We start from the raw sequence: 26,285 nt of genomic DNA, 5'->3' as shown, positions 1-26,285 counted from the left end.
GTAGGTACTGTATTACAAATAGCTAGCTTTTTTTATCTTCAGAGAATATGTAATATTGATTCAAATAAACGCATATAATCTGTGTTCAAGAAACAAGAAGAAAAAATAGCACCTGAAAAAACATACATTCATGTCACGTCTAAAAAACTGATACTCTCAGAAATCTCAAGGGTAGAGAATGTTGAATTTTCAACAAATCTGAATAAGTGCTTGTATGTAGAATGCCAAAACATACCGGATGTTAATATATAGAGGCTAAAGTGCTTCATAATAAAATATTCATTAAAGGATGGAAAATTATTTATTATAACAATACCCCATATCTCTAGTGAAAGTATTGTTTCACAAAGATGTTCTCTGAACCATTTATTTGTATGCAGAATGTTTCCTTCATACAACACCTACTGCCAGCTTGTGAAACTACCTTGATTAATAAAGATTCTATCAAGAGTAGTGGGAACACTTCTGTTTTTATTTCTAGGCTTTCATATCCTCATTTTTTCATAGATTCAGACTAAAATATATTTGAATGGGAGTAAATAAAATCTTGGAACATTATAAAGGACACCATTGAAAAAAAAGTTTTTACTATCAATTTTAATTACATTGGTGGTATTTTTAACAATAATAATTTACACCATAGGTAACAACGTGCTTTTCCACAAAATAAACTTTAGGTCCCCAAGGACTGTATTAATTTAACCAACACACTCTGATACATCAAAACTACAACATATGTCTGAAGATACCTGGGTTGATTTTGGTAAGGAGTAGACAATCCCTTAACCACCCAAGACCAAACATCTGACATTTTGGTTTATTAGAACAAATCTGTAAGTGACTGCTTGATTTTTAGCTTTATTAAGTCAGTGGTTCCCAAACCTGATCCTGGGATACCCTTGTAATCTCTAGTTTTGTCTCAACCAAGGTCTTAATCACAGTTCTAATCAACCTACATTTTCAATCTGAGACATATTTTTAAATGTATGTTGAGCCCTTAAAATCATTAATATCATTTGTAATTGGTATCAACCTTGTTCCAATTTCTAGGTTTCAGATCTGCCCTCATACAGGTTTGTTATCTCAAATGAACTCACAGGATCTCTGAAGATAAGGGGGGATTGCTCGTTGTTGAGAACATGATACATTGCAATTACCCAGCAGTGTCTATTCATGGAAATAGATCGCCAAGAACAAAATGTGAAGAGAAAAATAAGGAAGTAAACCTAATTGAAAACAGAGTGCATTTAGATTTAAATGGAGGGTTATTTTTTTTAATCAAGGACTGATTGCATGAAAGGTCAAATAGAAGTCTGAACAAAAAAGCGAATCAATTAAAGACATAATTTAGCATCGGTGATTAAGAGCTCAATTGGAACGAAAACCAGTGGACACATGGGTCCCCCGGGTCCAGTCATTTGTTAGTAGCAATTAAAAGAAAGAAAAAAACGTTTTGAGCATTGCATTTAGGAGAAAATGGGGTAGTTTTTGTAAACAATGGTTAAAATAAAGGCTTATCGAAACGGATGCGTTCGTTCTCAGCTCTGTGAGGAACAATGTGTAGGTTGTGGGATATGCGGTTGTGGTGCCATACTGTCCGCTAATTTCTGAAGTCTGCTGTTTGCTTTTAGAGTTGCACGTCTGAATTTCTTTTTGATTTGTCTTGACTGCCCCCCACCCCTGGAAATCCGAACAGCAGTACCAAATAAACGCACGGCGTCACCAGAATCTTGGAAAAGGGGCGCGGCTTGTGGAGTTGCAGTGCTCTTAATTCAATTCGCCTGGACGTAGGAGGGCATTCAGAAGCGTGGAACAGCGCTCCGTGTATAGAAGTATAGTATCACTGTGATGGGAAGGGGATACTATCTGCTTCTGTATTGCGCGATACTTTTATTCTTTCTTCCTAGTTACTACAACTCCGCTGATGCCGAAAATAGGATCTTTTTTTAGGGAATGGTTTCTCAGCTGTCACCTACGTCTATTCAAGGGGACACCGGTACTCTTTTTTTTTTGAGTCGTGTTTTCTGTATCCTAATTTAGTACCGTCGGCTGTAAAAAGAAATGACGGACTGACAAAGAAGACTTCAGGAATTAGTCCCTGAGGAGATAACGGTTAATCACAGTTTTGGATAGTTTGACAAGTAAGTAGAAAAGACAGTTGTCTTAACACTAACTGGCGTAAGTAAACTTTTCATTATACTGTAGTTGTAACCTACTGAAAGCGAACCTCCAAATTCTGCTACAACACTATTGAGGTTTTAACCCACACATGTATTTTAAATTACACTTTTAGGGTAAGTCAATTAAAGTTAATACGGTTGCAAAATCTGCGTGGTGGTGTGAGATTAATATGATGTGTATATATATACATTTTTAAAATTGCCAATACAGTAAAATCTGATACTTCTTTATAAAGTTAATTTTGAACCAACGGAACGGCATATTGAACACATATGGTAGATTGAGATACAATGGAAATATGTTACTGTATTTGTCCATGCTAGAGTTTGATACTGTAGCACATTTTCCCACTTTTTGTCTTGTATTCGGTTTTAAAATTTTATCATCTTTGTCTTGAAGTGGAATCACGTCTCTCACTGTCATTAAGGTTTTGTGTTCTCTGAATTTAGTCTGTTGTCCATAGTTATCGGTTTACATAGTGTGATGGGGGGAAAAATTCCCGTACAAATATCCAAAGAGGGCAAAATTCTTTAAAACGACCAATTTTAAATATAGTACGATTTTACCAAGCAGACTTGGACGAGCCATTTGAACGAGTAAGCCATTGGTGGTTACAAATGTTTACTGTAGATTCAGTGCAAATGATTCAAGCGCACGTCTTTTGTCTCCTCGGGAGAAAAACTGAACTGCACACCGCTAATAGAGTCATATCTGAATACCAGAGAAGTATCATAGAAGCACAGTAACATTATACATTTAATTGATTTCTATTTTCTTCAGGGAAATCTGGAAAATCGGCATTAATATACACCATATCCAATTTCTATCTGTAAATTAGTTGATGACGTTTAAAACGCATACTCATCATGATACAATAACTAAAGGTGCTGTAAAAGACGATAAATTATGTTTCTTTTAACAAATGCTGTTGAACTGCAAAATGTGTTGCGCACTCATTGTTTTGTTTTGTTTATTTATGTACCACGTTATTCTGTATAGTTCTATTGTAGACACGTGTATGTGAATTATAAGTAATATCTTTGTACAGTTATTCTTGGAATTAACTTTCAGGAAACGTTTACTGCCACTTTTCTCAGCAATGGAACATTAAGCAAATTCTGAAGTTTTATCACTAGTCTGCCGGGCCTTCTACAGGATTCACGGAAGGCTTCTGTACACATATAATGATGTCATCAAATTTAAACAATTCTTTCTTAGTTAATAGTTTACTTGGAGAAATGTGAATTGTGTTTTCCATATCTCACCTCTTACAGTACATTCAGGTTAATCCTAAGAATTAAATCTTCCAGTTTCATCAAGTTAAAACTACATACCGTAATTCTGTTTTTCTCCAAAACATAATATAAGATCAATTGTGGAACAGATGTCTTGTTTTTATAAATTAGTATAGCAAGGAAATATGTTGTACCTATAATCCTAGGACTATTTTTAGAGATTATAGGGAGATGATATGATCTTGTAACATATATATATATATGACAACACTTGAACAGGAAGAGATTTTGTGTGACTCTGAAACATTAAAACATCCAGTTTTCCTTTAAGCCCTCGTGAAATAAAAATAATGAACTCTGTGCTTTTCAGAGCAGTTACAGCAGGAGCAACACGATGTATATTTAACTTTTAAGGACTGTTAAATGATTCAGTAACTAACATAGTGAACTCAAAGGGAAGGCCTTTTATGAGGCTACTTCTTAAGGATGACTGACAGTGAAATACGTTGACCTGAAATTTCTATAAAATGTTTTTGCTTTGTCTCAAGTTCATATACAAATAAGGAATTAAAAACGACAATCTTCTATAGCAAAGTGAAAAGTACAACAGTGTTAGTTTGTCCTGGTTGCTGTGGCTGCTCTTTTTTAGTTTTGGTTTTGCTGGATGCAGGAAGGCAAAGGTGTCTTCTAGTCTAGAGGAAATGTTTTGTACGTTTTTTTTCTACACAAGAATGGTTCCAAACTAGAGGTGTATTTATATACTTCATTTGGTTTTTCAATAGCTAATTGATCCAGTTATTTCATTCGACCATTTATTTAAAGGCAACACAATATCTGGACAGCTTGTTCCATTCTACCTCAACCCTTTGTGTAAAGAAATGCCTCCCATCCTGAGTTTTAAGCTCAGTTCCCTGTAGTTTTGCATAGTTGGTTTGCAAACAGTGTTTTAAATCTGAATTTGTTTTTCTGACATGAATATGCATTGTTTTTTCCCTCTTCACATTAGGGATGTTAGCAACATTTAATTTTATAAGATAGTATTTAAGGTATGAAATACATTTTATTCAGTTGAAATTAATCAGAAACATTCCAACAAACATGCCCGCATTGAGTATTACTATAATTTAAATCAGTGTCTTGCAAAAGTGAACTTAGACTTCAGGGATGCACATCAGGAGCTTTTCAATTCAAAGAGTGTTTCCTTTACAGTGAGTAAGTGCACTCTGCTGTTTTCCTTTCCTTCACAATTATCTCTACTGTCTTACGGATTTGTGGGTTGTTCAGGTTTAACTTCTTCTATTAGATCGTTCACCTCCATCATACAAAGTATGAATCATTTGCGAACTCCTGTCCAGATAGTTTGCGAGAATCTTAAAACCATGTGACGCTAGACGGTCAATAATTCGAACGAATGCCTTCAAATGCCAAAGGGATTTCTCAAGGCTGAACCTAATGGTGTTGTTCAAATAATTGTGAATTGTCAAATGATGATTCATAAACCTTCATTGTTCCAACTATAATTCATCGCCTCTTAATCTTTAGTAATTTGTTGGCCAAAGCATTGATGTCAATGAGTACCACAATACATACAGTAGCTGCAGGTGCAGTGAATCATTATATTGAATCATTACGCAACAACTGTTTTCTTTACAAACATCGCAGGTGCAATCTTTACCGTTTTTACTCCTCTTCCCTTTTATAACGAGATTTGGTTTCAGCAGCCAGTCATGTTGTCTCCTGTAGGGGAGACGTTCAGCCACTACCATGTTTCACCCCAATTAGAAGGGGTCCCATGTGGACAGAGAGCAGAACATATGGGAAAGCCTGTAACTTTAATTAGACAAACAAAAGTATTGCTACAACCTTTTAAATTTCTCTAGTGACTGTGACACATTTGAGGTACGTAAATGGAGTCCTACTGGGAGTAAACCAAACCTTATTACAGCTAATGACCCAAAATTGGAAGGTGGAAAAAATAACTTCCTTGTATCCAAAAAAATAAATTCCCATTGGGGAAATCCCTGCAGAGCAGAAACAGACTCCATAGATCTAGGCTCCAGAAAGTGTTGTTCAGTTAACGCAAAGCCTTTAACAAAATTCAGTTAAACCTCTTGAAAAAGTGTTGTTTACTAAAACCTAACATTTTTAGCATTTCGAAAAAGATTAAAATCCTTTAGGTTAGTTTAATTCAGAGATCTTGGAAGTAAGGAAAATGAGAAAGCTATGCAGGCAATTTTGCATAAAACAGCCAGACTTTTATGAATTGTAAACCATTTTATGTGGCTTAATTCAAGCAGACTTATGTTTGGTAGATTACTTATGCATGATGTCTAGATGAGGGATAAATACATTGGTGTTATACTGCCAAGTTGTCAAAAAGAAGGTTAATAATGAAGTCCATGAGGAATAAACTCCTGCAAGACTTTTGAGTCAGTGATTATTATCACTACTTTTGACTGTGACATGTAGTTATGCAAATTGAAATGTGACCACAAATGTGTCAATAGTCCGGGTCTAAAGTTTAACAAATCGAAGCAAATGCTTTATTACAGAGAATTCAAGGCTTTTTCCAAGTCTGAATGAGATCCTTTTGGGGGAGGCCTGTATACAAAACACTTGGGCCCAGTTTGAGGGAGGCTGATCTGTAATTGCAGAGGTCAGTCAGATTTGAAGAAGACAGCTCCCAGAAGATGATCCTGTACTGCAAAGCAATTAGTGCAAGTACTCGGGTCGTTGCAGAAGTGTCAGGGCTATCATTATCATTGATTATTAAATCAGTGAAGAAATTCTTCTGTTCTTTAAATTAAACTGTTTTTTGCCTGTATAAAAAAATGCTGTAATGGTAAATGATAAGCTGGTTTGATGTTTTAGGTGTATTCACCATTTAATATCAGTTGTATGTTAACAGTACAACTGAGTTTTATGCTATGCTTAGAATACAAACTACTGAACATGTTTGGGAGAGATAGCTGGAGTTCTTTTTAGCCTGATAAAATCAACATGAAGCATCAGTAGTTACAGAATATGTATTCTAGGTCATGGATGGACAACCTCCAGTTCTCAGGGACCAGAGTCAAGCAGGTTTTACAGGTGTTTTTGGCTGACAATTGATTAATGCCAAAAACATGGCCTTTGGATTTGACTTTTTATTATTTAGGTAATTAAGATGAGAAGTGGAAATTAAAATTAGCGAACACTACTAAACTACTGGAGTACACCCCAGTCTAAAGGACTGGAATTCCCCATCTCTCATGTAGACCATCCTTATAACGAAGACGGGTATTGTTACTTAACCAAGACGTATTATGTCAAGTCTATAATATCAAATGCCTGATGCAGTGCCTTGGTGTTTATGCTAAAAACAAATGTAATTTCTCCATTGTGGAGGACTGCATTGAGCTATGTGAGGTTTGAAACAAAATTGTGCTTTTTGTCTTTCCCAATTTTGGAGAATTAACTTTTATGCCATCTAGTGGAGAACTCTCAAGGCTATGCAATACAAAAGACATGACAAGAAGGGGAAAAAAACCTACATGAACTCAAATGGGAGATAGTACTTGTAAATCTGTAATATTCTAATGTGCCTGCTAGTTTAAGTATAAATATACAGTATGTTTAATTAACACACAAAATGTTAAACTTCAAATTTAATTAATATATGTGAACTATAGCTTTTTACCATGAATTACATATAGTACATATAGTAACCCAGATAGTTATGGAATTACAATCTGTGAATGTCTGGTTCATAATTTGTCACGCACGTGTGAGCCTTACTTTTAAGCTGGGCACTACACTTGAGTGTGAGTGTTAAATTGTTGTTGCTGATCAAGGTGTTGTGATAGGGAACAGGATATTACTTTTATTTCTTTTCATTCTTTTTTTTTTTGGCAATTTGTTTGGCAGGCATATAAAATGCATAACAAAATGCTCATTTAATACAACATGAACCCATTAACAAATAAGAGACATACATGTGTGATAAGCAAGAAACAAATAAAAAAAAATATATAAAGTAAACTATACGTATAATTGTCCAAATTAGGCAGGTTAATAGCTGTGGGAATTAAAAAAAAAAAATAACATAGTTCTATTGCACTATTATCTAGATAGTTTAAATTGACACCCAGATGGAAATAACAGATTCAGTGTGTAAGGGGTGGCCATGTCAACGATTATATTTGTCTTCCACACTATCTGTTTGAAGTAGATGTCCAAAAGCTCTAGCTGTTGTAGCCAGCAAAATGATTGGTGCACCTTCACAATCCTGCTCAGTCTGTTTTTATTGAGGTTACCAAGCTAGGTTACTGCAGGGAATGTTAGGATAGAATCAATGAAAGTTCTATAGAACGTGTTATACAGTAGTACACACATTAAAAGAGCCCTTTTGGAAGGGCACCAAATATGTAAATAGCCATAACAGGCCATTGGCAATCACTGCCTATTATTTTTGAGCACACAAGGCATATTTCTTTTCTGGTTGTTTAATCTAATTCCAGTGCTGGGATAAAGAAAAGCAGAAATGTTATTTACAGAAAAGTAATACCTTGTCTTAACCTTGTCTGTGAGGTCAAAATTTGCTGCATTAGACGTGGACAGAAAGTTCTGTTAATTATGGAGCAGCTGAGCAGATGGTTCGGGGAGGGTTTGTAAATTGCAAAGACAAGTGTTGGCACTGGAGTTATGGTTAATCTGTTTTACAACTTTGGTGGCTGGAATAGAATCTGACAAAGGTATAATCTTCTTAAACTCAATGGCAGGCATCTCACTGTGTAGTGGTCTGTAAATCTATGTTTACACACTTAACATTTACTTCATCTGCTATCTGGAGTTTTATTTTTGGAGTATTTGCCATTGGAGGTATTTTATTTAACCAGTACCTGTTTATCACATCTGATGATAGATATTTCTTTTACAAGTATTTTAAACTACTTAGCTACCATCTGTTCGGGAGAGCATACATACTCCAATAAATCTGACACATAGTGTAGGCACTCTAGTTATCTTCTTCCGTATTCCTAATGTATAATGGTTGAAAACAGCAAGTTGTCAATATAATCCAATTTAATGTACTGTAATCAAAACAAATCTATGGACCAAGATATATTAGCTGGTTGATATTCATCTGTATTCAAGCAGGCTAATGGGATTGTTTAGCAGATTGTGACTTCTTTTCCCAGAGATTATGTTTTTGCCTAAGGATTAGACATTTTCAACCTCAGATTGGAACATTTTGAATTTCCATATTCAAAATATTTATCTGTAAAGACTTAAAGGTTGTAATTTTTCATAGTGAGTCAACTGCCTCATGAATAAAATTACATCTTTGTATTTCTGGATAAAAAGGCTTATTTCTTTAATAGGTTTTGTTTTGTTGTAATGGATTTATTATACATCTCCAGAGATTCAAAATCACTGGATCAGAATGCACTTATTAGTCTTTAATGTAAGAGACCTAAGGTACAGGTATAGGAGCCATTATATCATATTACTCATCCCTACACATTTGAAAGTGCAGTTCCTTAAATATGAAATTCAGAAGGTTATATAAGAAGTACATAAGAAAAATAAACACTTTAAGTCCAAAAGTATTCCTTGTGGATAAATAATATAATGTATATATGAAATCAGTTCAAGTGAAATACTATTCAATACTACTCAAAATGTAGGAAGGTATTTTTTTTGGAATTATCTGGATGTTCAGAAAAAAAATTGAATGTTTTAGTTATGGATGTAACCATTACTTCTGTTAAGTAAATGAATATATGGTCAGTGCATAGCTATTTGTAAACGTTTTCTAAAGTTGGAACTGAATGGCGAAACATCTGATGTGATTTGATTTTTGTCCAAAAATAGTCATCCCAAATAACAGCCTAAATGTAATTGTAAAATACAAATGTTTTGTCTAAATCACCAGTAAAACAAAATAGTACATTTACTTGGTTGATGGTTTACTTTGTTAAATGTTATTTTAGTTTTCTGTTTTGTTTGCAAATTGGATATATTTTTAAATATGCACTCACTTTTAGAAAACCATAAGGTACATAAGTACCTTTCTGTGGATGTTTTTTCTAAATATTTCACAGGGTGTACAATTTCAAATAAGAAGAGTACCTTCAAGTACCTTAATTTGCCCCGTCTAGAAATACAAATCTGATTTTTTTGCATGAAAATGGCATATGTAAATTTTATTGGAAATAGCTTAAAATAAATCACTTGATAGTTTAAAAAATGAAAATGTTCATGTTTGATGTATTGCATAATGTTGACCACTCCATTTTACCTCTTTGGTTGATATGTTCAGCGGTCTAACAGTCTAACCAAGATCGCCGATGTTTGCCGTTATAAATGAATACATTTTATAGTCAGTGAACTTTTCGATTTTTATTTTATGACTCATTTTTCATGTTTTTATATAGAGACAGAGTTTTGGAAAGCTGTAATCTGTTCCATTTATGATATAATTTATTATTTATGATGCTGTGGCCTTAATGATCAGACTTCAGTCCTGGTTGCTGGAAGTGTGTTTTGTGTGTCTGCTCCACAACAATTATAGGACATTTCATGTTTATTTTTATTGGGATCATCACTGGCTAATTATTAACTTAAATTAGGTTATGCAGCTTTCTACCACTGGGCCCTTTTAGTGTGTAATATTCTGTGTCTTTTCCCCATTTCTTTGTCATTGCCTCAGGATGTAACTGTATTTTCTGTACCCAGTATTTCATACTCAGTCATGTTTTTTTTTTACTTGCATTGTGTGTCTTATCAGTGCAAAAACAACAAAAAGAAAATGCAATTAATATCACTAAAAGTAAATACCTGTATGTGAAATGCAATATGTAGTTAAGAAAAGTTCCAAAGTCTTATAACAAAAAAGTAGACTCCCAAGTGCTACATTGGTTTAGTGTTACAGTAATTCTAAAATGGTATTGCAATTAGTAATTAGTTGTATACATTAGAATACACTCTGAAACTCTAATTCATCATTCTAAGATGTACTCAGTATAGCTGTAAGGAGGGATAAAGTCTTCTATAGAGTGATTTTCTAATGAAATCAACTTTTTAATGTATCATCTTGTCTGGCAGAGTCATTTTTGGTTTTCATTGTGCGTGGGTACATGTATATACAGACCAAAGCATTTAAAAGATTTTCTGAAAATCCTGTGAGACAAAATCTGTTATGCATTCATAGGAAGGGTACAAAAAAGTGTTAAGCTATCATTTACTAGTTCTTTGAATCTGTCGCCATGGAAATTTAATTGCATTATCCCCTTGAACAATCCATGAAACAAATCAAATACATGTCACTCTGCTTGCCAGATTTCAGGGTCCGGGAACTAAACCACTGTGAGACATTGTTATGTTGCACTGGGAGCAGTAATTGGCATTCTGACTAGATAATATGAATCCAATGACCAGCCAATGAAAGGGTGAGCTACTGTACTTGCACAACGTCTCAGCAGTCAGCTGTTGTTCCATATGGCTCTGGTATTTTTTGTCTTTTTTGGTTGATGAATGAGGACCACTGAGTTTCCAGAAGAGGAAGTTATTTGAGTTAGTCGGTGGAGAGCAGGTTTTTTTGTATGCAATTATAGAAAGGCATATTTTTTCATTTCTGGGTTATAGATAATAAAAACTGGATCATGTTCGATTGAAACATTATTAGTCATAATGCAGACTCCTAAATTGTACTCACTGTTATCGGAGAAATATAAATATGTAACCTGTAACCAAAAACCTGTTATACAGCAAGAATGACAGTTTTCTGAATGCAAGATTCAATTCAGTGTTTAAATGTAAGATTTCAATAAATTAAATAGAATTAATGAATAAATCAAATTAATTCTTAAAATGAAATTAATGTATGTTTCTAGAAATGTTTCCGGTCAGAATATGAACTGTTGTTTGCAGTTAGTCGCCATAGTGAAATTATTAAATTATTCAGTAATGTGAAGAATACCAGTTATGTGACTTCAGACAGTGAATACTTAAAAAGCTTTTCAAAATTCAGTCTTCTTAACTTCCAAAACTCTAGAATTGTGAAAGAATATGAGTTGTATTATGATTATGATTTATTAATAGCTCCTGAGTATTTTTATTACAAATACATAGGGTATCCTCTTAACCCACATCTTCCTTTCAAAGAAAATCTACAGTCAAGTATTTCTTTTTAGAACTGATCATTTATATTTTGAAAATTATGTCCAAATGGATTAGTGATGTTGGAGCAAACTGAAGTTTTCTTTGTGCATGATGCAAAAGAACAACGAATAATATGCAAGGGTGTAAGGTCTCAGTTCATATTGGCAGAACCTAAGGACAAGTCATGAGGGGGGAAAAAAGTACTTGGAAATAATTTGAAATTTGTAGGAATCCACAGGTGTGGTGTGCATTGTCATCTACAGAGTACCAATAATATGCATCTCCTGCTTTATTAAAACGTCAGACTTAGGAGTTAATCACAACGGCTGTAAACATCAGAGGCTTCTGATACATAGGAAACATAGGAAGCTTCATTGTCAGAAGAACAGATACATACAACTGATTTATTGCACAGAAGACACAATATAATATCCCACACAGAGCTTATTAATATGAATTCCTAAAAAAATAGTTTCTTGCAAAGAATTGTTGTTGCTTTATATGCATCAGAACTAATATGAAAGATACCCATATGTAGTATCTTTGTGTTAAATGACACTTCCTTGATGCAGTATTGACTTGAGTAGAGTTTATTAATTAAATAACAAACTCACATTGTTCCAACACTTCTTTATTTTCTTAAAACCAAGAAGGCTTTGACAATCTATAAGTTGTAACTGCGTCATAACTAAAGGCACACACTGAAGTGCTTTGAATTGTACTGCTCAGCAGTTAGGTTTCATCTTTGATTCTGGTGGAGCTTTAAACTTGAAGAAGACAGACGATGGAGATTTTGCTGAAGTGGAAAAAACAATTTGTTATGTTCTCTGTTGTGTGACTGGGAGTTTCAACCTAGGTTACTTTTCACTGAAAAGCATAATACACAGGGGAGAACTGGAGAGAAAGATAAGCAAAGCTGCTTTTAATACACTGTAAGACAATATGTATGATAAATCTGATCAACGTTGCTAATGCAGGCTTGAGGCTAGACATTAAAAAGTGTGGAGTGAGCATTGCACAGTATCTTGTTTTGGGTTTTCTTCCAAATACTAGTAATCCTATCTTCTGAAACATCTATCAGATATGGTAAAATGCTATGTGTAACCCTGCCATTTTCCCTATCTCTTTATTAGTTTCCTACCAGAACCAGTACATCCTGGTATGTTGAAATCCTTTAGTGACATGGAGGGCTGTCATTCAGAACATTTCTAGCTTGCAGTGACCTATTCTCAGAAGGACAAAGAAAAATCAACAACAAAAAACACACAGTAGTTCAGCAGGGTTAATATTTTTTAAACCTTTATACAGTATAGTTGAGAGCAAAGTTCAGCCTATGAGAACTGTTTTTTTTTTTCAATTTTTATTAGAAAAGTGAATATCTTTTTACATAGCCTGTCAAAAATATAGATGGCAAATTAGAATTTGTGAATTTTATTATTTTTATAAATGACAGTATTCTTTACTTACTGCTTAGCTTTTAGCTTGAAGCCTGCATTAACAGTGTTAGTAATTACATAACTATATTCATGGGAACCATATCCTACAGTGTATTAAAAGCTGCTGTGCATGTCTTGTTTGTTCGTGGACATTACACTTTACAGCAGAAAATTAGATGCACAGTAGTCCATACTTATATTATTGATATCAATAGGAAATGTGATTGATTGGAGTACAGCAAAACACTAATTGTTAATCATGGTACTGATCATTCCCTGAAGGACCATGCCTGAAGGTGAGAAGATTTTGCATTTGTTAGTATTTTTTAATGGATCAGTTATAAAATCTTTGATGTGAAATTAAAATGCATACAGTCCTAAGAAGCTATGATTCTTCACTAATAAGCCTTCAAATCCTTTAGCTCAAGTAAACATACAGAGCATGTGGTGGGATATTTCTAAATGCCATTTCGACCTTGTTTGTGGTTGATACTGTTAAATTTTCACAGGAGCAATAGGCAGTTGTTTGTTTTGTGAAACAATTACAAAATGGTGTGAAAATATATCTGCTGTATATCTTGGCATAACGGAGTGAAAATGAAACAAGCACAGGTGATGCTTACTGGTTGATGCTGCTGAATTTATCTGGAGCACAGCACCTTGATTATCTCTCTTTCAGGGTTTATTTCAACTGTGTGAACTTAAATTAGCAGCTTTGAGAGTTGCTTGGTATGTATGGGAAATTCATGATCTAGAAGTTTCTGAAAGTATCCACAAGAAAGATAAGAAATTATTTTAATCCTATAGGTACTATACTGTAGGTACTATCAAGTACCTACAGTAATTGCTCTTACCTAAACTGATTCCAGAGCATTGATACATAATCTATAAAATATATGGAACATATCATAAATAACATGGTGACAAAAAAATATTGTAGATGAGGTCTTACAAGTGGATTGTACATTTCTAACATCTCGTTTTAAATTCTGAGCTTTTAACTATCATTTTTTTTTACCTTCCCTCTGCTTCCCCACATTACCTAGAAGATGGATTAGTGTCAACATAAATATCTAAGCCTTTTTTAAAGTTGCCTCTTCTAGCTCCACATTTCCATACTTTTAGTTATACAAAGTCCTATATTTATATTAAATGTCAATAGGTAGGTGTTTGCCTTGTGTTAAATTTTGTCCAAGTCTTTCTGAATTTCCTACTTTAGTGGCATTTATGAAACCACCTATTTTGGTCTCATGAAATCTGAGATGGCTACGAACTATAAAAGAATCTAGATCATTGCTATAAACAACAGTGAACATAGTATTCTGCTAATTACATGACTGCAGTTTGAACATTCACTCCTCATTGCTTTGAACATTATGAATTAGAAACAAAGTAAACCTTTTATAGTTCTAAACAAGTTACCACAGTTACCAAGTTGTTAAACACAAGTCAACCACACAGAAATTGCAGTATTTCTTGTTGGAAAACGCTTCATTTCTACATAACACTGATGATTAGTTCGAAAGGTTGAGTCCCAATCAGTGTTACTGTACTTCTTTTGTGCAGTAGTCTTTCAGAGTCTGCCAGAATGTAAATTAAAATAGAGTTTAATGCCACATTTTTTGATGAATATTAGAATTTCATTGTTGAAAATGGCCTACATATTGTAGACAATATATAAGTAATATGAAATACTTTTTTCTCCTAGAATAAACTTGTTCAACCCATTTTATACCACAATGACTACCTAATGTATTTACACAACTAAACTTTCACTATTTTCACAAAATTGAATTTGTTTGCATTTTTATTGTTTTTGGTTTAGAATAGCTTGCAATCTTTTCTCTTAAGCTAAATACTTTATTCTTTCATTTTAAACTTACTGTAATTCATCATATAAATCCAATGTAATTGGGAAGATTATTTTTTTATCTAGTTTTATTTTCTAACTGCCTTTTACAGGTTTTAATCTTTTTGTAAATGGCAGAATGTCTTACATTTCAAGTCTTATCTGATTTTTTAGATTTGTCTTAGAATATCCCTGTGCATTTATCTGTTAATGTTGTCTACTATTACTACATTGCCCACCACAAGCATCACCTCCATGTTTCATGGTAGCTGTGGACACTTGTTTTAAAATTCAAATGAAACTAATTTGGATGGAATGAGTTAGAAGAAACAAAAACTTTTACTAGTATTATTAGCAAAAACAATTTTTTTCTTGTTGGCTGCACCGATAAAGGCCTTTTTATAGTGAGCAGATTGTTTAATATTATTTTTCATTTTATTCTTTGGCTGTCGTGTTCAGCTGGCTCTTATACACTGTCAGAAGAAGTCAGGCTTCTCTTTCTCCTGACCTGGCAAAAACCGATGAGTCTTATTTCTCTGTTGTCACACTCTTTTGCCCTCTGTTATTGAGACTGTGTATGTTTCTGTAATATTGAGTGTACTATGCTGTTTTCAGCTTTTGTTCTATTCATCAGTATATCAGTTCCTTAGGTTAAAGGCAGTTATCATTTTACCAAATTAAAAACCATATCATATAATTCATCGTCATTAAACACCTGGTACAAGTGTTTTTAAGAACTTTCCTTTGGATTATACAGTACATTTGCTTAAAACAGTTTCCCTACGGAGATCTTTTTGCTTTTGTTGCAGAATACTTTTCCCAGATCCTGAATTATATTCTGAAACCCTGTATATTCTAAAAATGATACTGTATGTGGGATATCTAGCATGATACATTCAGTCTCTATGTGAGATGTCATTTTCAAAAGCTACAGAAGAGCATTGCTGCCACCATGGAAAGAAAACTTAATGTGAAAAAAAATTAAATTATGAAAAAAATGATCTTGGAATTATAATATTGTACATTATCTCAGAATTACAAGATACTGATGGTCATTTGAGTGTATGAACAGTATATATATATAAATAACATTGTGCAATGACAGCATCTAAAACCTACTGATAACTCAGCTGGAATTTTGGCTTTAGTGTTAGTGACAATGACCAACACAGTAGAATGTGCATAGAATTACTTTACTGGTTTATTCATAATGAAATGTTATAATTTGTACCTGATGTGACCGCAATCATCATAACCATGAGGACACTCACAAGTGTCCTTGAACAAGAAAGAATGTAATGTGCAATTGATTACACTGCTTAATACTGACAGTGACTTAATAATAATGCAGTTATTGTAAGACAATTGTGCCATCACTTGATTATCATATTTAGTATGGGAGAATGTACTCTTGTAAATACAAAAGAATTTAGTATTTCCTAAATGGCAAAATAATATACTGTCTAATAATAACAAGATCATTTTCTGGTAATTACCAGATAACACGACATTTATTTTTTTTACCTTGATGGCAGCAAAGTGCTTCCATTAAAAAAGCAGTTGGGAACCTTATGTTTTAAAGATAATGATTTCAGTACTATACCATTAGTTATCTGCTTTTTAATGCATCAGTTCATACAAATTCAAGTCACTTATTCGTAGCATTTATTATTAAAAATTGAATTCTGATCTGAGTGCAAGTGGATATAATAAGATTTCTTCAAATTCAAGTAAAATATCTCGGCCCTTCTAATTAAATGGCTTTTAGCTGTTAGAAATGTTCATCCTATTACCGTCTCCTGTTACTTTCATTTCTGCATTAATCAAAATTTACCTGCGCAAATTTTGGACACGCACTTTTGGATTTTTGTTTGAGTTTTTTGGCTAAATTGAAGCATTTATTAAATGTGATGTTTTTTAGTAAACCAAGCAAAGCCTCTCTTGTGGTATCTGTTTCATATAATAAGGAGCATAAGTAAGGCCTTAATAGAGGTATATAAAATAAAGACCTAATAATAGGTTTATTTTGAATTACTTAATTGTGTTCAATTCCTTTACCTGTTGGAGATTGTCTTTTAACTGTTGCCTAATAGGTTACTTCAAATCTCCAAGCTTTAAGTAGAAATAGAGCTGTCAAAGGTTCCAACATTTTGGTTCAATATAGGACTCATTTAACTAAAGAGTTTTTTGAAAACCATGTGTAGGTGCCCATGAACAGGACTGGGACCTTGTATGTGAATAAACAAGATCTATGGCAAAACTTTTTTTTTTCTAACACGTGTACAGTACAGCACTGAAGACATAAGGTGTAGGGCAAATATTGTATTCACATTTGTATAACAGTAAATAGATTGAATGTATATTATGCTATATATGAGAAATGTATCCATTATAATTTATTCTATGTGTGGGAGAAGAGCTCGTATGTGGGATTTTATTTATGTTACTACGCACTTCTATTAGGCAAGTGTTTTTACACTCATCAGTTTGGTCACACCTCATCAAACCCCAGACTGCCCTCATAACTATATTTCATCACTATCAGTTCATCACTAAAAATACTAACAGAATGCTTCTGGTTTAGAAAAGAGCCTACAAGTACAAAACAATCTTGCTGTAACAGGTGCTGAAGTATAACAAAGTAAAACAGGGGCTAGAGTAGGAAAGCTTTTCATTGTCAGAGGGGGGGTCTAGAATAAATTCATTGGAAGTAGCAGTTCAAAGAAATGTTTTTTTTTAATTACAACAGCATGAGACAAATGTGAATGGAATTAGAAGCTTTTACAAGGCACCCAGCCTCTTCAGGTTCTCCGTCTCTCTCCCAGGGAGACGGAACAGGCAAAGATGCTATAAAAATATAACTCGTTTAGTCTTACTGACAATTTCGTCACTGTTGCTAAGTAACCCTAAGTAAAATGCAGCTGTAAACTTTCTGTCTTCTCTTGGTGCTTGTGAAATGTGAAAGCTCGATGGTCCCACCCTCAATTTCAGGCTGCTCCTCACCCTTGTATTCCTAAAATAAAAGGTTCATGTTTTTTTAAGCTACAGATGCTTAAAGCAGGAGGCTCTAATGAACTTCATTTTTTACTACAGAGTATAAAGCAAAAAGCAACTCCACAGCATTGATGCATTTCCCTTTAAATATCTGTAGGAATAAGTCATGTGGCATAGTTATACTAGTATTTAAAAAATCTTTGTAGTATTTTTCCAGTTGTATGCAAAGATGTAAGATGTATCATTCATATATTACAGTATGTTCAGTATGTTACTTTCAAGACAAGTTTTACCCACTGATGTGAAAATTGCAAAAGTAGTATCACTCACAAAAAGTGGTAGAGCTACTTTTGCTACACGACAGGTCTCACCTGAATTGCACTTTAAGCAAATCGTATTTTTTAGGAGATTATGCTGACTGAAGACTCAATATAGATCTTCAATGCAGCAGAAAAAGGATACAGAAAATGCCCTTTATTATATATTATATATATATAATATATTATATATATTATAGGATATCCTATTGCCATGCAAAAGTATTCAGTGTTTAATCCGATACAGTTGATTCTACCTATGGTCTTCTAATTCTTGAAGTTTTAACTTGCAAAGAAATTTTACAATTTTGGGACCAATGTTTTATGGTCACTGAATTCTGTAACCCAGATATGATCTTCAGGGACTAGGCCATGACTCATGATGTTGACCAACTCCTCTCACCCTGAAGCAATATGAGTGCAAGAACTCTGAGGTCTGAGCTTTTAGAGTGCCATTCTAATTTTGTAATATTTCAGATGAATTTTTTTCACAAAAACATGGGAACTTGAGCATGGTGGAAAGCACATAAGATATACAGTATATACAGTACACATAATAACATAGGGCATATTATTTTATTGCAATAATTACAGTGAACTACAACCAAGAGAGAAGACAGCAGGTAAAACAGAGATTCATTTACTTATGAAAAGTACTTTATACAGGGGATATAAAGTGTACACAACTTTGTGGATTACATGCAAAACAGCAGACAGGAAGTTGATAAATGATTAACGCATGTTTTGTTTATAGACCTCCCGGTTTGAAATTCCAGATAACAAATATATCATCACAGTCTCTCAACCACAAGTTTAAAGAAGTAATATATTAAAAAATCAATTTTGGCTCTGCTAGGGGATCAAGTCTGATAATGGAATTAATGGAGGTTTATAACCCATTATGCAAGCAGTAAAGGAATGTACATGTGGTGCAGTGTGAATTGTAGCAGGAATGCTCACATGATATGTTAAGAAAAAGAACTTTGCACGAAGCTGACCTGACTACTGCTTCTACCACTCAAGAAGACAAACAAAACGTAAATATCAGAACAGTACATTAATGGTTTTGATATTCATCAAAAATATAAGCTGCTTTAGCTTATGAATGAGTGTGCACATAAAAGGATATTTTATCACACTCTGGCATAAATGTTACTGATATTTAGATATGATTTAACAAACAAGAAACTCAAAAATATATTTCTAAACTTAAAGGATTGGCTGGGATTAATAACTGATCTGATCATTGATCTCCACAGCTTTCTTTGGAACCTATGTCATAACTCCTGTTTAACATGTCAAATACACACACTAATGGTGGAGGAAGTGTGTTCCATCCAATATGTGAAGTACTTTGGGATCCTGTGAGATGAAAAGGGCTATACAAATGTAAACTGTGTGTTACAAACTACCACACCCATTACAGTGTCACCTTTTAACCCAGTAAAAGCTAGTAGAGAATATGTTTTTGTCTTTCTTGTACAGTACTTTAAAGGAATAAATTTAAGGTTTATTCCATGCTGAAAAGAGAAGAAAAGAAACAGCATTTTGGCTATGAGGGCTTCACAGCCGAAAGGTTGTGTTACTTTTTTTTCCTCTTTTCAGCATGGAATAAACCTTTAACATGTTCCTTTGCAGCCTACGCATACTGATGTAGCTACCTACTTGATATAGGTATTAATGACAATTGTGCTATCGCATGAGCGCACAAAGTATTACAAAGAATTACTAAGTCATAATTATGAGATAATAATCTCGTTTTTATGAGATGTGTTTCTTGTAATTACTAGATAAGTGTGAGGATTTTATTTTTCCTTGGTGGCAGCAATACGCTTCCATACTTCTGAGACTTAGTAACTCACTTTTTGTTGTTTGCAATAGGAGCATACAGAGAGTTTATGTGGAAACTTGCTGCAAAAATAATAATAAAAAGTCGAGATGTGGTAATTTAAGATTGATGAATGTTGATCACAGTTTTTATTACCTTTTTTAAAAACGGAACTAAATTAGTCTTTTAAAGCTTCATAATGCAATAATTTATGTCAACTTAATGACATAAATGTGTAGTAAATTGCACTGATAATTTACCGTCTTGTGTATACCAAACAGTTGTTTTAGAGTTGCTAGTGAAAGGATCTTTAAAAAATAAAAATAGCATGAACAAAAGTTTAAAAATGTTCCAGTGTGTGCTTAAGTCTATTATTGTGATCAGAGGACAGAAAGCTGGAACATTTCCTCTGAACGAAGTCTGATATACAGTGTTGCACTCGAATGTTATACTACAGAAGTAGTTTTATACTGTGTTATTTTTCTGATGGCCTGTCATCCCAAGATAACAATGCAGTATTTGTTTAAAGTAGTGCAAGATAAATGTCCTTTGACACTAGGTTTCTTCTGATAAAGTTTCTAGGTTATCAAATTTACACACAAGTCAAGTATATGATCCCCATACAAGGCTGCAGCACATACAAATATACTGTAATATATAAGTTAGTGTATGTAATAAAATGAGGTTAAAATTTAACTTTTAAAATCAGGTGTTGTCATGATCTTGCCTAGGACGTTTATGCAAATAATAAAACGGGAATGATGACAATAGTCATGTGCCTTCTTTGTTCCTTTGACAGCATAGTTTCAGACCCCAAAACGGGTAATTACTGGTGGGACATAGATATTTATTTGCAAAACTATTTTTCTTCCTTTTTGTGAGATGTTTTTGCACTTTAATGGGCATAGATATTTTTCTTTGAAACAGAGTTGGTAAAGTCTCTAAAACCTCTTGTGTTTGGAGCTTCAACTTTTAAAGTTTTTGTTTCTTTATACATTTTGTTTTTTAATTAATGGTAAATAAATACTGTACTCTTTTTATTAACACCTAAGATCTTTCTGGTTATATAAACTGTTGTTGTTTTTTTTTCTAAATCTCATTGATAAATGTTGTGGGATACAAAAAAACCTCTGGTATCGGACATCGAAGAGGATTTTCTCCAGTTATCTGGTTTGGGAAAATGCAAGGTTTCCTAAAAAGGCACCGAAATTTAGCCAGTCACTTGCAGAGCCATTACTGTTGCAAAGATGCTTGCAACAATGTTTAAGCATAATAGTTCACTTTACTGTTTAATATATGGTGAATGTGACCAGAAATATCAGAAACCATTCGATCAAGGAATCTAGAAGGCACAGGAATGCTCTAGCTCACTGAATACTGCTTTCTGTTTTCCCTATTGGAAACAGATGATGCCTGCAGGCTGATGATCCCCCATCGGTTTTTGGTTTTAAAAGGCAAGCATTCATGCAAGATTAAGTTTGAAGTAGAGAGGCTAGACTGCTCCCCATTTGCACAAAAGGAGTTCGGCTATCCATATATTATATTCAAATATTACTATAAATATTCAAATATTACTATATCCTACCTATAATACAAATTACAGCAATTTGTGAAATATTGTAATACTAAATGGGAAAGTTGCTGAGAAGACATTAAAGACATCCATATTTAACATATCATGTATCCAGTAGGTAGGTAGGTTAGGTCCATTTTTCTCAACCATTCGACACTGAAGGTGGAGGTGATGTGGTCAGCATCACGCTCTGGCCGGCCTATTACCCCTGGAAGGATTAACCCCCAGTATTCATTTGGAAAGCAGGCTGAGTGGACCTGGGAGCCATCTGGAAGGAATTAGAGCAAGCTATATTGCTCGCCCCTACCTGGGATTGAACCCGGGACCTTCCGGTCAGGAGCTAGACACCCTTGCAGTCTGAACTACCACAACACATCCAGTACATTACCATATTTAGAGGTAGAAAACATAAGCTGTTTTCTCATATAATATCTAATACCTGGAATGAACAAACGAGAAATTATCCTTTATGAAAGTCTTCAGCACTTAAAAAAGTAAGCTGACCTAGTGCTGATCTGAATATTCTCCATGACTTTGCATATTGTATTTCTAAATGGTTGCAGATAAGTATGCCTTTAAGAATGATCCGATTGTATTTTTCTAAAAGTAGAAACTAAATACAGTTGCACCAGGCACACAAAAGCTACACTTAAAGTTAAGTGTGTAATTTATTTGCACATGATGCAATGATACACCCACCCTTGATTCTCAGAGGTGAAATGCAATGTTGTAGCTTTTATAGGTGTGTTTTTTCTGGTATTTCCTGTTCTGTCTTCAGATAGAAAACCTTGACAAGCATGTTTTAAAGTACTGAGAAGAAGTTTTTGAACTCCCCCAGTTAAATCCAAGACTTGGCAAATCAAAGAATGCTGTAATATGTTTCCCCTACCAGCTACTCTAAGGATACTTTGCCTGGAAACATATAGCAGTACTATATACTGTATGTCGAAATGTTTAACTGAAAAAATTCTGCTGTGCTTAGCAATAGCTTTTTAATGGTCATCTGTGGACTTGTTCAGTTAGAGCTGAATTAAAATGACAACATGATTTAAATTTTTATGTGAAATGTTTTTGTTTACATGCAACATTGGTTGAGGGGGGTTACTATATTTTATATAAGTGTGTATATATATATATTTAATTCTCGACTTAATTAGTTTCAATTCCTAGGTCTTGCATGTTTTGGTTTTGTTGGTTTACGTGACCAACAATTTTACAAGCACTTAAAGATTGTATGGTTACTCACATAAACCTCTATAAAACCTGACTTTCATAAGCAGTGAGTTAAGTGTGATGATTTACAAATGACAATGATTAAAATGTGTGTGGCAGGTGTAGATCAATGTTCTTTGTTTGGATATTAGAGAACAGTAGTTCTTGAACCCACTATTTATATTACTGGCTCTGGTCTCTTTCAAAAGGAAAAAAGGAAAAAAATATATTTGACCAAATAATATAACTACTCCATAGTTACTTTATATCCTGTAGCATTCTTTACATAAACAAATAATGAATGCAATAAAACGAGACTGGGTGATACATTGAAACACTCCGCCTGTCTTAGAATTCAAACATAAAGTGTGCCTGCTTTATCTCCATTTTTGTCATCCATATGGATTTTCAGGCTCATGTTTTTAATGTAATTATTTTTGCATTTAAAATAGTTGAATTATTTTATTATTTTTTCAAAGTAATACATTTCAAGGGTGTTTTAAGTATATGTTCAGTTTTGTACATTATGTAGCTGCAGAGATTTTGTTAAAGAGCTTTTATTTGTGAAATTAAAAGTAGGTACACTTAAGGAAACTAATAACATTAAATCCTAGATTAAAAACCAAATAATGCATTCAACATGATTTTTCTGTAATCCTTAATTTTAAAAGGCAGGAGAAAGGTAGTGCTTACTTTTTGTGTTTGCAAACAAAGTAGCAGTTTTTCTTTATAGCCTGTAATGAAACAGTAACATAATATTTGATTTGCAGGACTGAAAGGTGAAATTGAAGGTGTCTGGGGGCAGATACTGCTGTCACATCTTGAGGGGAGAGCCTTGCAGTCAAAATCCAGTGGAAATTTCTAGACATTGGGGTCTGTTAGTATTTTTGATAAAAGTGAACTAGAATGTGCATTTTGCCAACAGTTTGTTTCAAGATGCAAGCGTACAGTTCGAGTTTGTCTTCGACCGATGGTATATGGAAACATTGCGAGATCATACCGTAAAAGCGAGTTTGTCCTTTACATGAGACTGTGTCATTGGACTCCAGACTGAAGCCAATGTGTGAGAGATATGAATCAGTTGCAATTCCATCAGTCAGATGTTGCCATCGCACAAGAGCAGGTAGAATGACATAAGTGATACTGATTATCCAGTCATGGCAATTCTTTCTTGCTAGTGCAGGCAAGATGAGTGCCAGTAAGCATATCCATTACTGTTGCTTCTTCGGCATAATATTGAACTGTCATCAGTAACACAATATGCCACTCTCGACCTAGGATTGAGGGTAGCTGAGAGGGTGACTCTCAATCCAGACAACACTGGACATTTTCAAAAGCTGTATTCAATACGTCAAAGTTGTAAGGGAAAAAAAGAACAATTCAGTTCTGTACAATTATTAGGTTATATTGACAACTGAACATTCAGCCTTTGGATTTGCTAAAGGAATGTAGTTTAATCAGTTGTGTTCATGGTATAATGCGTGTGTGTTACCTCCGGTCAAAAGAAAAATCTTTTGTTCTGGGTGAATTGCATTCTGTCCACAAAATCAGTTCTAATGCCTATTAGTCTCATGCTTGTGGTCACCCAGATGGACCCAAGAAGTGGAACTAGAAATCATTTCATTATTACTGATCAGCAGTTATGTTAATAGCTCCCCTTCTACTCAAGTATATAGAATTTGCCTGTGTCCTTGTTTAAGAGTCAGAGTCTAAGTCAGAAAAATATTTTGGAATTCCTTTTCAGTGCCCCACCTCTGCGGGCCTCTGACACTAAAATACCAGCTCTGCTAGGTATTTTGGGTGGAGCAGTGGCACTGTGGCTAAGGATTTACACCTGTGGCTGGAAGGTTGCTAGTTCAAATCCCACGGCAGAGGAATCCTACTCCGTTGGGCCCCTGAGCAAGGCCCTTAACCCCAACTGCTCCAGAGGCGCTGTACAATGGCTGACCCTGCGCTCTGACCCCCAGCTTCTCTCCCTGTCTGTGTCTCATGGAGAGCAAGCTGGGGTATGCGAAAAGATGAATTCCTAATGCAAGAAATTGTACAGTATATGGCTAATAAAGTGATCTTGTCTTATCTGTTAGAGCTAAAAAACTACAGACTCCTTTGTGATCTAGTCTAATTTTTCAGAATTAATATAGTTATTTAGACTTAATGCAACTGCAGTAGTTTTGAGATTTATGTAGAGCAATCCAGCCGAGGAGAGCTCCAAAACAGTTAGCCTCGTAAGTCATCCATTTTTAAAGAGTGGGAACGCCTGTAAATAATTGATCGCTTAAGCAAGTAATCACTTTAAATTAAGAGAGCCATAGTTCTTCAGGGCTGAATGGAACTTGGGTTTTGGTTACAAATGCTCTCTAAATCAAACCAGATATGGCTGGTAGGTCATGGTTCACTTATAGTCAATATTAGTTGTCTTTGCTGGTAGGCCTCTTCCTGATGCATATCACTGACAATAATATATGCTTACTTTGTTTCACAAGGTTTCATATCCCTTATGCGTTCCCTATTAGAGAAGACTATATTATGGTGCTTCAGTGTTAGAATTACAGGAAAATAACTCACACCTGTAGTGAATTGTGCAAATGTACTATGCATGAGACTTTCCATTCCACTAAAATTAATTCCTCCATCAAATAAATGGTTAACCAGAGTTTGAATCATTGTAAAGGAGTTTTTTAATCTGTGTCCTCACTTAAGGTAAAGCATGCATTTGCCTTAAAAATAGTGGTAACAGATTCAATTCAATATGCTGTTCTGTTCAGAAGTCAAAAATCATTCCATAAATCATTCTTGAGGTGCGAATTGACCCATTGATCAAATGAACTGGGTATAATTATATTGTCCTGCACTTTGATATATGCTGCAGTTAATCTCTGTGCTTTGAAACACTGAGGTGCTATATTCATAAGGGAATTAGTGTGGGTGACATTTGATAAATTGTCCTGCATATTCAATACATTTCACAATTCCATAACAACTCCTACTTTTCTCCCTTTCATGTTTTTTTTAACAGGTCATTCAAAACTTGCATTTTCATTGAAAGTGTCTTGCAAGTGCATAGCTGCCATGTGTGTTTCCTTCCACAAGAATCAACTGTAATTTTGTATGTTACTTGGATAATAGAAAGTAAGTTGTTCCACATTCAAAAGCTATTATAACTGCAGCATATAATGGCATCTGTTCCATAGGATATTCACAGATGTCCGTAGAGATGTGGGATCATGGCTCATAAAGTGATATCTGTTGATTCTCTAATCCAATAGCTTCTTATTGTCTGAATTCTGCCATCTACTTATAGATTTTTTGGATTTATATATGTGTATATAGATACGTTTATAAACAGATATACAACTTTGCATGTTATATTAGTCATATAAAACAGAACTGTAGATATTTATCTAATATGGAAAAAATCAAATTTCTGTAGCATCTTCCTTAATACAGCCAGTTTTGAATATATTAACATGTCATTTTAACTGAAATAGTTGCTTTTCTAAAATCTAAATCAGCTC

The 26,285-nt window shown here is 34.1% G+C and overlaps 1 protein-coding gene across 2 annotated transcripts in view; it reads left to right on the top strand.

Moving 5' to 3' along the window:
* The first annotated feature begins 1,827 nt into the window (after nt 1-1,827).
* Nucleotides 1,828-26,285, top strand: part of LOC148822617 (CMP-N-acetylneuraminate-beta-galactosamide-alpha-2,3-sialyltransferase 1-like) — a 50,614-nt gene continuing 26,156 nt past the window's right edge. The window contains exon 1 of one of the 2 annotated variants that reach the window (XM_088929086.1): nt 1,828-2,141. The gene's annotated coding sequence lies outside the window, so the exon portion shown is untranslated. Of the gene's footprint in view, nt 2,142-25,831; nt 25,900-26,285 lie in introns of those variants that run through there. The other variant, XM_088929087.1, reaches the window with a different exon arrangement.

The sequence above is a fragment of the Atractosteus spatula genome, chromosome 12 (assembly GCF_055471065.1).
Source record: "Atractosteus spatula isolate fAtrSpa1 chromosome 12, fAtrSpa1.hap1, whole genome shotgun sequence".
Classification (NCBI taxonomy): domain Eukaryota; kingdom Metazoa; phylum Chordata; class Actinopteri; order Semionotiformes; family Lepisosteidae; genus Atractosteus; species Atractosteus spatula.
The sequence above is the reverse complement of the archived record's forward strand: the minus strand, read 5'-3'. Positions and strand labels throughout refer to the sequence as shown.